Consider the following 12,425-nt stretch of genomic DNA (forward strand, 5'->3'; position numbering starts at 1 on the left):
AATTATAAATTAAAAAGAATGATTCTTCTAGCTAGAAAATGTCTCCCTGCTAACTATCAGTATAGTCTGCCTAAGTACCAAATAACAATTCCTGGAACAAGGAATGCTCATTCTCTTCTTATTTAATTAGAAGACTAGTTTCTCATGGGCACTCAGGCTGATTTATGAATACCTATTGTTCTTAATTTAACTATGTATTCAGTCTTACACAATGGAAGATAAATACAATCTGGCCTTGATTCATTTGGTTTACTTTACATATACAAGATCCAAGCTTGCGTGTGTGTGTGTATGTGTAAGTAATTACTGATTATTCCATAAACCCACTAGTCCTTAGACTACAATAAGTATAATTTTATTAAGCAATCACCACAAGAAGCATGTGGGGGCTGAGGAGAAGGTTGTTTTTCTTAGACTAGCAAGTGCCAAGTCTGATAGGGTAATATTTTTGGTTTCAAGAGTATTGATTGGGGAATGGAGTTCAGGTTTGGTTGAAATAAGCATCCAAAAATTCAGGACCCAAATTCTGCTCTGTTTTATGCTGATATAACCTGATTAGCATCAATGGAGCTGCATAGGTATAAACGAGATCACCATTTGATCCCAAATGTGTATGCAAACTATCGGAGACTCTTGGGTCTGCAGCATTAGACTGTAAAACTCATGAGAATAAGTGTTTTCAATCTTCCTGCTTCTGATTCTGGCTGGCAGAGGTGTGCACAAATAGAGATGAGTTGAGGGGTAGTAAAAGTTAAGCTTACCAGAATCTTCAAAAAGCATTGGCTAGGTTGAAAATGGGAATGAAGTTTCAGGTTCTTATATTATTCAAAGATATCCATAGTTATGTGGAAGCTTCAGTAAATCCCTGCTTATCTCATCAGAGCCAGCATAGCTGATAGAGACCTAGAGATAACTACCAAGAGCATTTAAGAGTTATGTGATGGTTCAAAAACTGACCCTAATTTAAATCCTCAGAGTAAAGATTTCTATCTGTCCATTATGTGAGGAGCAGCAAGGTAAAAGAAATTTTGATTGAGTATAAAACCAGAAATATAGGTACAATAAATGTGCATCTGGTTGTCTCTCTATCTCCGCATTTCTAATGTGCCCGTCACTGTGGTATCTGTCATGTACCAGATCAAATCAGAGCACAAATTGTCTGTCTGTAAAGCACACAGTTCAGTGTTCCTGTCATTGATACTTACTAGCTATACATGAGAGGTGACTCTGGGCCATTGTTCTTTCTTTATCACTTCAGGAAGCCTGGAGCAAAAAGAAGTACCACTTTGGTTAGGCTCAGACTCATTCTGATATCTGTTGATAAGAAATTCTATAGCTGGGAGCCCTCCACCTACATCAGCCCCCAAGAGTGATGCCCTGTGCTCTGTCAGCCACAGCTTTCCCATAGGCATAGCTGTCATGATGAGGCATGTGTGGGATCATGGATAGGGCATCTGATGCCTAAAGAGGCACTGATTGAAGTAGCTCCCTCTCCCTTTGAGCATAAGGGATGGACATAGATCAAAGAGGATGCAAGCAGCAAGAGTGAACCTGGCACAGATTTTACCTCAAATGTTAGACACAGCTGCTATCACACTAAGTATCGGCTGCAAAGATCCTGATGAGGTCCAGTAAAATCAAATTAGTTATGATTGAGCTGTCCAAAATAAATGCCATTGGTTCTTCTATGTTAGGGCTTTGTCAATCAGCAGAATGCCGTTGAACAGAAATTAGTGTGGATTGCACGCGGGGCAGAAAGCCCAGAGTTCCTCACTTCTAGCTCCAACTTTAATACTGGCTTACTGTGTAAGTCACATAGGCCAGATTTTCTAACATGGATGCCTGAAGTTCGACACCTAAATCAATATTTAGGTACCCAAACAAAAGTGGTTCCTATTAAAGTCCATAGTTCCTATTAGAGTCAGTGTGAGTTGTGGTGCTCCGCACCTCTGAAAATTAGGTTGCATTTTTATTTTGGTGCCTAAATATAAGATTTAGGGGGAGATTTTCAAAGGCAAGGTGACTGACAAGGTGCCATTTGACCCTTGGTGGTTTCTCCCTTAGTAACATAATTTTAGGCACCCAAATTTGAACACGTTGACATTAAATCTGCCCTTCCACAGTCCATACCTGAGTGTCAGGTTCTCCCTCTGTAAAATAGGGATAATAGTTCCTAATTTCTCCAGAGAAGTATTGTGAGGATTGGAGTAGATACTATTTGGACAGGGCATGGAAGATTAAAGCACTATATATGGGTGCTAACCATCACATGGTGCTAACCATCTCTCTTGCATTGTCTGTTGATGCTGATATTCTCTCCAAAACAAAAGAATATTCATCTATCTATTGATCTTAGGTACTTCTATGGCCCCCATCACAATCTTTAATGTATTTATCCTCAGAACATCACTGTGACATAGGGAAATTCATGAATTGCAATTCATCAATCTAGAGCTAATTCTGATCTCCATTTTAGAAACTGATGTCTATTTTAAAAGCCCAAATTCCGTTTGATTTATTGATCATTTAAGTCCTCAAAGATGCATGTTCAGTGTTTCTCACGGGGGGATATATGCACTAATCCCATTAATAATGACAGGTGTTTGCTTATAGTATATTCTAATATTTATAGCACAGGACTGGACAACTGGGCTTCTGGTTTCAGCCACTGTCTGTGTGATGTTTAGTGTTACTTAACCTTTCTGTACCTAAATTCCCCTTCCCCCTTCCATTTTAGATGGGAATATTTACTTCCCAACTTCACAATGGTGTTATAAGAATTAATTGATGTTTGCCTCAGATGAAGAGTGCTGTCCAAGTTTTAATTAAATATGTCAATGTACTAGAAATTTTCCTAGTTCTTTTGGTTTGACATGTTTCATTCTTATGGAGTATTGACTATAGGCCCCAATCTTTCAAGTAGCTCCACATGGGTGGACCTCTGCACCCATTCAGGGGCCTATGGATTGATTTCAGTGAAGTCCTGCATAGGCACAAGTCCATCTATATGGATCTGCTTGCAGGATTGGGGTTTTATTTTCATATAACAAATAATTGCACCTCTTTATGTATAGATATGAGCTGGCAACAGGCCAATCATGACCATTACTTTGGTGTCACAATATGAGAAATTGTGCGCCAACATTGTTTTACTGACCCTCAACATGATATGAACAAGCTATTTCTTTATTTTAATTTGCTGTATGAAATCAGGGCAATTTTCTTCCGCCCCACCCTATGATTTGGTGGTGAAGTGTTTAGCAACATTCCTTATATGGTGGGCCCACCAGGCGGACTAGAACTATTTTTTTTCAAGGCTCATATGATTTTTTGCTCTTACTAAATACTGGGTTTTCCCACCGTGATACAGAATTGTATTAATTGCAGCTCAGTGGGTGGGAGTATGGACTCTGCAGTCTTGTAAGCCTTAATAAAATCTGCAAAATCAGTGTATTTAATACTAAACCTTGTACTGCTCCCATTTGAGCTGTTGCTTAACTTGGCTGAATTCCTTCTCTATTACCAACTGTTTCCTGTCCAACACTAAGCTAAAGTCCACCCAAAGATTTTATGGAGTACTCTCAGATCAGTAATGACTTTGCCATATGATGAAAATGAGTCACTCTCCTGAACCAGAAATTACTTCAGTTAACTGCCCTGGATCAAGATCCTTATCTATATTTATTATCTTTTGGTATGGGAGATGCTGTTGAGTGCTGAGATCTAAAATTAGGCTAAGATTGAAGTAATGAAATATTCTCTGTCCAGTAATCTTCTTTATAAACGTATGCAGCCTTGAGCATGTTATTGGCGCTCAATAATGAAAATAATTATTCAGTCTTATATACTGGATATCAGGTAGATTCAGCAAATTCTTCCTTTGGAACATCTTGCCAACAAATAATGAATTATTCTTTCAGCACTTAATTACACACTTAGTTTATCTGTATGAGCTTGTACTAAGAGGTTGATCCAACAATGAACTAAGCAATTTACAATTTAGTTTCAGAGGGGTAGCCGTGTTAGTCTGGATCTGTAAAAGCAGTGAAGAGTCCTGTGGCACCTTATAGACTAACAGACGTATTGGAGCTTCGTCGGATGCACGAAAGCTCATGCTCCAAAACGTCTGTTAGTCTATAAGGTGCCACAGGACTCTTTGCTGCTTTTACAATTTAGTTGTGACCATACCATTTTGTGTAATGACATTGCATGCTTCAGATGATGAAAAAGTCTTGCAGAAGCCATCCAGAAAAGCCACTCTAGCCTCAACCCAGCCACCATTTTTATCCCCACATTTCTTCAAATACAGTTTTGTGCCTATATTATCATTATGGCAAGTGTCACAAGATGGAGTCATGACACAGTCGTCCAAAATCTTTTTCTTAGCTGTAGTGAGGCTGAGTGACCTCCCTCCAAGCAGGAGAGGGAGGAACCATTACATGCCCCTTGGAGGGCAGAGCCTAAATCACCCCGCCTCCTTCGCCGGAAGTACCGGGGCGTGGCTGGAAGTATAAGAGGCCAGCCCTGCAGCACAGTGGGGGAGAGCTAGATACACTGTAACCTGATACCATTTTGATACAAGCTTTGCATTTAGGTGCTTTCCATTCACTAATGGCTAAACTTTATAACTATATTTTGAGCATACATTTGTGTTTTTAATACCAGAAAAAAAATTAACAAAAGCAAGATACCAAGCAGGTGTAAGAACACAAAAAAATCAGTCATAAACCTCCAACCTTGCTCTGGAATTTCCATTTTCTGTGCATTTGGGAAACTATTTCACTGACTGGTAACTTAGCCCAAGATATTTCTAAGTGGATACTGTGATGAGGCCAAATATATTTTTGCTTTAACAAGCCCAATCCTTCTTTAGCACATTTCTCTTGCTTTAGTTTACTTTTGTGAGTATCTGGTGGGGAAGAAAAAGAAACAGGATAAATAGTTTTAATGATACAGTGAAAGTGATTTCCAGTGGCATAAAAATTGAATGATTGTTCCAGGTAGGTAGCTTGCTCAGGACAGGTAGGATACATTTCAATTTAATAAATGGGTCAATAATTTACAAAGAGCAATAAATTAGGTTTGGCTGCCTGAGTACCCAAATGAGCACGGCTGAGAAAAGAGAGACAGATTGCAAAATAATTTGATCCTCTTTCTCGTGTTTCAACATAACCCCTGCTTTACTGTGCTAATTACACACAATGGGGACAAATGGGCTAGGTCGCTGGGCTGGAATAACAAGCATGGAAGAAACTGGTAAAAGTGCAGCCAGAGGATAAATTTTGACAGTTGGGCATTACTGACCATAAGTAAAACCATAGGCAAATTAACTTGTAGAGGGGCGCCTAGTACTAGTGTGTTCTCCCTAAATACTTACTTCTCAGAAAACCAGTACTCTAGGGTGATCCCATCATTATGTTTAAACAACGTGTGAATGCTACAGTATAGTACCAGCAAAGATCTGTAGCAAAGTCCTGTATGGTAAACAGTTTTTGTGGTGGTAGATGTGTACTATTGAGCTACTAAATAATGCAGTGAGATGAAGGACTAGCTGCCCACACCACCCTTGTGTAGTTCATGAGCAACTTGAAAAGGGAGTATGTTGGAGCCATCATTTTAACTCTGCCATCCCACCTTGATCAGTAGACCTACATGTTTCATTCTGCCTAGTAAGAAATTGTGATTTTTACTAAGAGTCAAATTCTCCAGTGCCACTTTGCACATGATGCAGGGCCACTTTCTTCAGCCTGTCCTTGGAACCTGGATGTTGTAGATCTGGTTGTGGAAGATATTTCCGGAATTAGGTTCTCTTGCACATGGGCAGCATTCGGCCAATAGCAAATCCAATACCTGAGGCTACATGTACAGTCTTGTAAATACATATGTTCCTGGTTCAAGCAGGCCTGTTCTGGCAGGTAAACATAGATCTCTCTGCTAGTTCCCTCTCACCTCTACCCAGTATCATTCTGAGAAGAAAATGACTTGAGACACATTTATGTTTGTGCTGGAAGACCAGGGTCAATCAAATAATCCAAAAGGTTTTGGGAACAAATTCTGATTTCAGTTACTTCAGTGTAAATCCAGAATAAGTCCAAAAAAGCCAATGGAGTTATTCTAGTTTTACACTGGAACAACTGAGATCACAATTTGTCCCCAAATTCCATGCTCCTAGCCAACGTTTTGATATCTAGTTGGAAAAATATTTACACAAAAAGGTAATTATCAGCAAATTCAGCCCAGGTATAGCCAGGTGCAACATATATTTGGAGTTGTTCTGATTTATGCCAGAACTAAATTTGTTCCTAAGAAGGGTACAACGATCAATTGAAATTGAAGCCAACTGTAATTCCAAGAGCATATGGGAGATTTTTTGGTCTTGATGATCAGTCTGCCTTTATATCCATGCTGGGTGTCTTTCTAAATATATGCTCTAGTTCAGGCGTAGGCAACCTGTGGCACACGTGCCAAAGGCGGCACACGAGCTGATTTTCAGGGGCACTCATACTGCCTGGGTCTTAGCCACTGATCTGGGGGGGACTCTGCATTTTAATTTAATTTTAAATGAAGCTTCTTAAATGTTTAAAAAACCTTATTTACTTTAAATACAACAATAGTATAGTTATATATTATAGACTTATAGAAAGGGACCTTCTAAAAACGTTAAAATGTATGACTGGCATGTGAAACCTTAACTCAGAGTGAATAAATGAAGACTCAGCACACTACTTCTGAAAGGTTGCCAACCCCTGCTCTAGTTTAAACAGAAATTATGGGCTTCAGGCAGGAGGTATTGAGTGAAGTTCTGTGACCTGTGTGATCCAGGAAGTCAGAGTATATGATCAGAATGGTACCTTTTGCTTTTAGCATCTATTAATCCAAAAATCCTTTTCCCTTCTCAGCTTTTCATGCCTGGATTCTGAGCTGCAGCCAAGGACTCCTGTGATCTGTGCAGGCTGTCAACAGCTGCATCCAGGGATTGAGGACTCATAGAAGAGCCACAGACAAGCACCCTGCACTCATGACTAGGGTGAGGTTGATTGTGTAAGAGCTCCTCTGACATCTTTACAGCACCCAGAAATTCCCCTGCAGAAGAAGAATCACCCGCTCTCTATCTAACCTGGCTTCGCACCACCACAAACACCCCCAAGCAATTGACACTCGGTCTCCTGTGTCATATGATATCACAATGCCACTAGCTACCACATCATCCTTAGAGTTCCACAGTGGATAAGGCTTGAATTTCTAATGGAAAACTCAAAAAGAAAACAGCCCCTACTTATTTAAACAAAAAGGAACGTTCAGGCCTTCTTTGTAAGGGAACATGTGCCATCCCTCCACCTGGCAGCAGCTTACCAGAGGGCTGATTGGTAGAGTCCCAGAGCAGTTAATTGGCAAGCAGCAGGAACAGGAAACCATCTGACCAACTGTTGTTCTACCCCACTCTAGACTGTGTGCCATGTGCTTCCAGCTATCTCTTTCTCCTTCCCTGGCTTGAACTCCTGGCATTCCAAACCAGCTTGATTCCTGGCATCTGACTTATGGTTCCTGACTTCCAGTTTGTCTCCTGTCTCTGAGCCCCCACCCCCACTGGTATCCTGACCTAGTAAACACTGGTCTGTCTCATGACTTTGGATTCTGGATCCTACTACCGGGGATCTGGCCACCCATGGTCCAGCCATGACAATCACCTATAAATAGCGTTCTGTGTGTTCTCCAATAATGCAAACAAGGGAAGGTTTATCTCATAGCATCCAGAAAAGCTTTGTTTTCAAGCTGCATCAAGCTCAGAGTGGCCTGACTGTCCCATTGAATTCAGGCTACTTCACTTCTGTTTGCTACAGCTAGGCTTGAAATATGGGTGCTGCAAACAGGATCAGTGACATCAATAACCTTTATTTTTGGCTAAAAGTTACTTTTATTAGGGAAAACTAACATGAGATTGAAAACCAATGTGCTACAAGGTTCAAAGTAGATATAAAGAACCCACACATTGTTTTAGATAGGCTATAAGTATAACTGTAAAATTTTGCTTTGGAAGCGTACTATAGCATATGTTTAGTCTAGCCAAGAAGGTGCAAGGGCCAAAGGGAAGTGGCTCAGGGAGTAAAGGGGAGAGAAGGGAGGGCAGGACATGGCTGCCACCAGAGGGTCCCTGGGCCGGGACCCAGAGTAGTGGGCGGGCCTGGGTCCCTCCCTCCCCCCTTACATTGCACCTGGTTGTGGAGGAGGGTGGCCCAATACAGACTGTGGCTTGCACCTGAGGCAAAGGGCTAAACTTTGGGGCTGCAGTTGGCCATGTGGTCAGGTACAGACTGAGGACTGCTGATCTCCTGGAAGGGGAGAGAACTGAGTGGGGCACAGCCAGAAGGCTGTGTCCAGAAGAAGACGCCGCAAGACAGGGAGCAACGTGGGTCCCAGACAGCACAGCAGAGCAGACAATGGGTGAGACACCACCTGCAGAGGGCGCTCCAAAGCTGGACAGTGTTAATTCCCAGAGCAACCAGCAGGAGGCACCGTGGTGGTGAGTCTGTGTGTGTTACAAGGGTGAAATTCACCCCTGTGTCAAGGATGTTGCATGAGGGCTATCCACTGTAGAGGAATTAAGTGGCACTCGGGTATTGCATAAACCTTGATTGATCCTGGGCATAATGCAGAATTTCACCTCTAGTCAGGAACCATTAAACTATGTGTCCGGTCAGATCACAGCTTGGTTTTGAACACTGAGTACTGCCAATGAACTGCTCATGAATAATCTATAGCCCAGGATTGATTCAGAGAAATTATTTCATGTATAAATTAATGAAAATTGCAATCTGTCCCCAGACAACTCACAAACTGAAGAAAGCCGAGTGGTTACAAATTATTTGCCCAGCTTTACTCTTTATGAACTTCTGATGTGCCCATCACCATAGCGTATAAGAGCCTGTGCAACACAGATCCTCAAACCATGCCAGCTAGCCATTGCTGGGACCATACATTCCAGCTGAACATCCTTTTCCAGCCTCGGGATATGCCATGAACATTAGAAGCAAATGGTTATTGAGAAAATGATTAATGAAACTGCCTGCAGGGAACATGGGCAGGAAAGAACTGGTGGGTAGTTTTTCTATGAGCAAAAAGACATGTTGCCAGACCTTCATTTTTGGAGTTGTTTGTTGAACTCTATTGTTTTCTCAATGAAACTCCAACAGTGACATATTACATGGCTGTGGAACATGGGTATTTTTTTAGACCGGACAGTTAGGGTATATTTCATCTCTTTCCATAGAAGCTTATGTAGCAATGCCAGCCATGAGTCTCATTTCAAGCCATGTGGGAGATGCCTCCTCGGTATTAGCTGGCACAAAAATACACGTTTTTCTGACCCTGATGCTTGATTCTGCCTGTTTCTTCCACCTGGCAAGGCTCCCAGATAGGACCCATTTGGCTGAGAACTTGCTCACCTGTGTCTGTTGATACCATACAAAGGCAGCAGATGGCTCTTGACTCAGGAGATCCTGATGGTAATGGGGCAGATTCTATCCAGACCAGGGTTGTTGAAAATGATGTCCGTATCCTGGGGGACCCAGCCTACCCCTGATGCCCATGGCTCATGAAGCCATACACAGGCAGCCTGGACAGTGGTCAGGATCTGTTCAATTACAGGCTGAGCAAGTGCAGAATGGTGGTGGAATGTGCATTGAGTAGCTTACTTATGCAAAAAAAGTCCTCTCATTTAAAAAGCATTAATTCTTTATTTTTCATTATAAGGCATGTCAGTGATCGAGCAGCCCCCCCCATGCAGAGTCCGCCACCGCTGATCTTCCTGCCGCCACTGATTTTCCTGCCGGTCTTCCTGCCGCCACCTCTCATCTCTTGTCCCCTCCTCCCTCCTGTCGTTCTCATCCCTCCCTCACTCTCACACTGGCCTCTTTCTGTATTTGAAAAACACGTCCTTCCACTCATTCAGATGAGCGCTGCATGAAATGATAAATATTTAGAAAGATACATTTTACAGAACAATATACTCACAGTGAAAAGCACTATTCACCACCCTTACCACACATAGTGATTTCCCCCCTACAATTTTTTTTTTCTTAATAGTGACTGCTTGCATCTCTGGGGTTACAGATCTCACAGACACAGGTCCAGGCATGACGCTACATCAACCTCCCCCCCCCCCCCCCCCCACCCACTGTCCGGCTTGAGCTCGGGCTCGCGTCGCCGACGCCAGTGAAAAAACAGAAGCATTTCACACCCCTCCCCCCTCCCCCCCGTGCAGGGTGAGTTTTTTTGTTTTTTGCTAAGCTGACCCCCACCCAAAAGAAAAACCCCCCCCCCCCTTGTTCCTGATTTTTAAGTTTTTTTATCTGAGCGATATCACTATGCTGGGGATAACAGAACAAGAGATAGAAGAAATGCTGCTGCTTCTGCAATGCAGCAGTCCCGGGACCACGCTGCGCTGCTTTGCGCATACCTGATTATGATATGCTATTATGCATGGCATGGTAAAGTGTCCTACGGTGGGCAGAACAACAGAACCTTGCCCTTTGCCCTTCCCTTCTGCAAAAGCTCTGAGTACCTACAGGAGCGCTTCATCGAGATGTCCTGAGGATTTTCTCTCAATCCCCGGACATGTTTAACAAACTTTCTAAGTAACTATACAATCAGGCATCAATCATTAAAAAGGCTTGCTAAAAAACACTGTTTTGCTATTGCAAAGGTACACTCACCAGATCTTCTCTCTTCTTTCTCTCTCATCTTCCCCTGCTGCATAATCCTCAGACATGGCAGAGATTACACCCCACCTCGAATCCACAGTCAGTTCCGCTTGCTTTTTTTTTTTGGTGGTCTTTGCTCTGAGCTCTAAACTTCACTCTGCTGCACGAGTCCCCCTGCTGTGGCCTTAGCAGTCATAGCCTTAGAAATTCCTCAGATCCACCCCGAGCCATCCATGCTGGGGCTCTTTTCGATTCTTTCAGACTGCATTGTTAACTGTGCTGATGAGCTGTGCGTGGTCACCTGTGTGATGAGCTCTCCACGCTGTGTCAGCAAGGGAATGAAATTTCAAGTTTCGGGGCTTTCCTGTCTACTGGCCCAGTGCATCGGAGTTGAGAGAATGCTGTCAGGCGGTCAGTGGTGCACTGTGGGATAGCTCCTCAGACTTTCCTCCAGGTGTGAAGGGAAAAGTGACAGAGGCACTCAGCCTATAAACTCTGTGAGAGAGTTATGTGTATAACTCCCCTTCACACTAAGGAGAGCCACATATCCATTCCTGACACATACTGAGATGAGGAGGTGGCTCCTTAATCTGTATCCCTACCCTCTATTCAGGCTTTGAGCTGGGCACACCCACACACTCCTAAATTGGCATTTTTCTTCCTGATTTACTCCTAAACAACTGAACTTTTCTCTCTTTAAACAAACAAACAAAACCCCAAACAAAAACAAAAACTCATGCAAAAAGAGAACAAAAGTAAAATGTGTGCATGTTTGCATAAAGCAGGGCTAGCTGATTTAATCAGCCTGATTTTTTTCTTGTTTCTAATGATCTTGTTAGTTTCAGATCAGTCTGACAATATAAATATAAATCTATTAACTGATACTCTAATCTGAGCCTTTAATCAAGCCCTCTGAAGTAGAAGTTACATCCTAAACACTCTTGGTTATATATCTGTTACCGCTAACAGCTTATTTTGCACTCTCAGACTCAGCAGCCACAATGAAGTTTTAAAATATAAAATTTACATCCTGGGGTAATCCACTAAAAACACTTATTTGCAGTGATAGCAACACAGAGGGGATTACTAATAGTTTTCTATTCCAAACTGCTGCTGCAGGCTGAGAAATGGTGGCCTTATGTTTTGCTTTCTGTGCTGTCTAATCAGTACTCGAATTCAGGATTGCTGACTGGTGGTGTCTCCTAAGGGTATGGACAGAAAGCTGGCCAGTTCTGCAATGTTGTAAATGTATTCATTCCACTTAATTGATTCAAGCCACATGTAAGAGGTGAGGAAAAGAGGGCTGGAAGGGAAGGAATTAATGCATCAATAAAGGATATAGGCCCAAATTGTGTGCTGATTTGCACCCTGTGCTATGTCATTGGAGTCCATAAAATCACATGGAATGTAAATCAATGTAAAATTTGGCCCACAATGTTTGGATCTAGGTAAAGGGCCTATAGAGATGGACCAGCATCACCTTTAGGTTACTCACTCTTTATAGAGAATGACAATGTTCACAAGTTATTTCAGTAGCTTTATTTGGCATGATGCTTTTTTGGCACTTGTGGTAGCAAAGTCACACAAGTTTCTGGGCTTAGGATGGGTTTTGTAAATGTAGTAGAGAAGTGAATTAGTGGTGGTTTATTTTAATGCATCTCCACAGCCTGCAACTTGTATTGTAATTTAAATAAAGGATGGGTAAAGCTTGCCAAGTTTGATTTT

General features: G+C 42.1%; 2 long non-coding RNA genes across 2 annotated transcripts in view; one reads left to right on the forward strand and one right to left on the reverse strand.

The window, feature by feature from the left end:
* Positions 1 to 1,152: 1,152 nt before the first annotated feature.
* LOC120398693 lies at positions 1,153 to 6,979 on the reverse strand. The gene is made up of 3 exons (XR_005594635.1): positions 6,852 to 6,979; positions 4,737 to 4,909; positions 1,153 to 1,263 (listed from the first exon to the last, which is right to left on the reverse strand). It is a non-coding gene; the product is annotated as an uncharacterized LOC120398693 (long non-coding RNA).
* A 1,066-nt stretch (positions 6,980 to 8,045) lies between these two features.
* Positions 8,046 to 12,425, forward strand: part of LOC120398694 — a 72,617-nt gene continuing 68,237 nt past the window's right edge. The window contains exon 1 of the long non-coding RNA XR_005594636.1: positions 8,046 to 8,521. This is a non-coding gene — a long non-coding RNA (uncharacterized LOC120398694). The remainder of the gene's footprint in view (positions 8,522 to 12,425) is intronic.

The sequence above is a fragment of the Mauremys reevesii genome, linkage group 2, assembly GCF_016161935.1.
Source record: "Mauremys reevesii isolate NIE-2019 linkage group 2, ASM1616193v1, whole genome shotgun sequence".
Lineage (NCBI taxonomy): Eukaryota > Metazoa > Chordata > Testudines > Geoemydidae > Mauremys > Mauremys reevesii.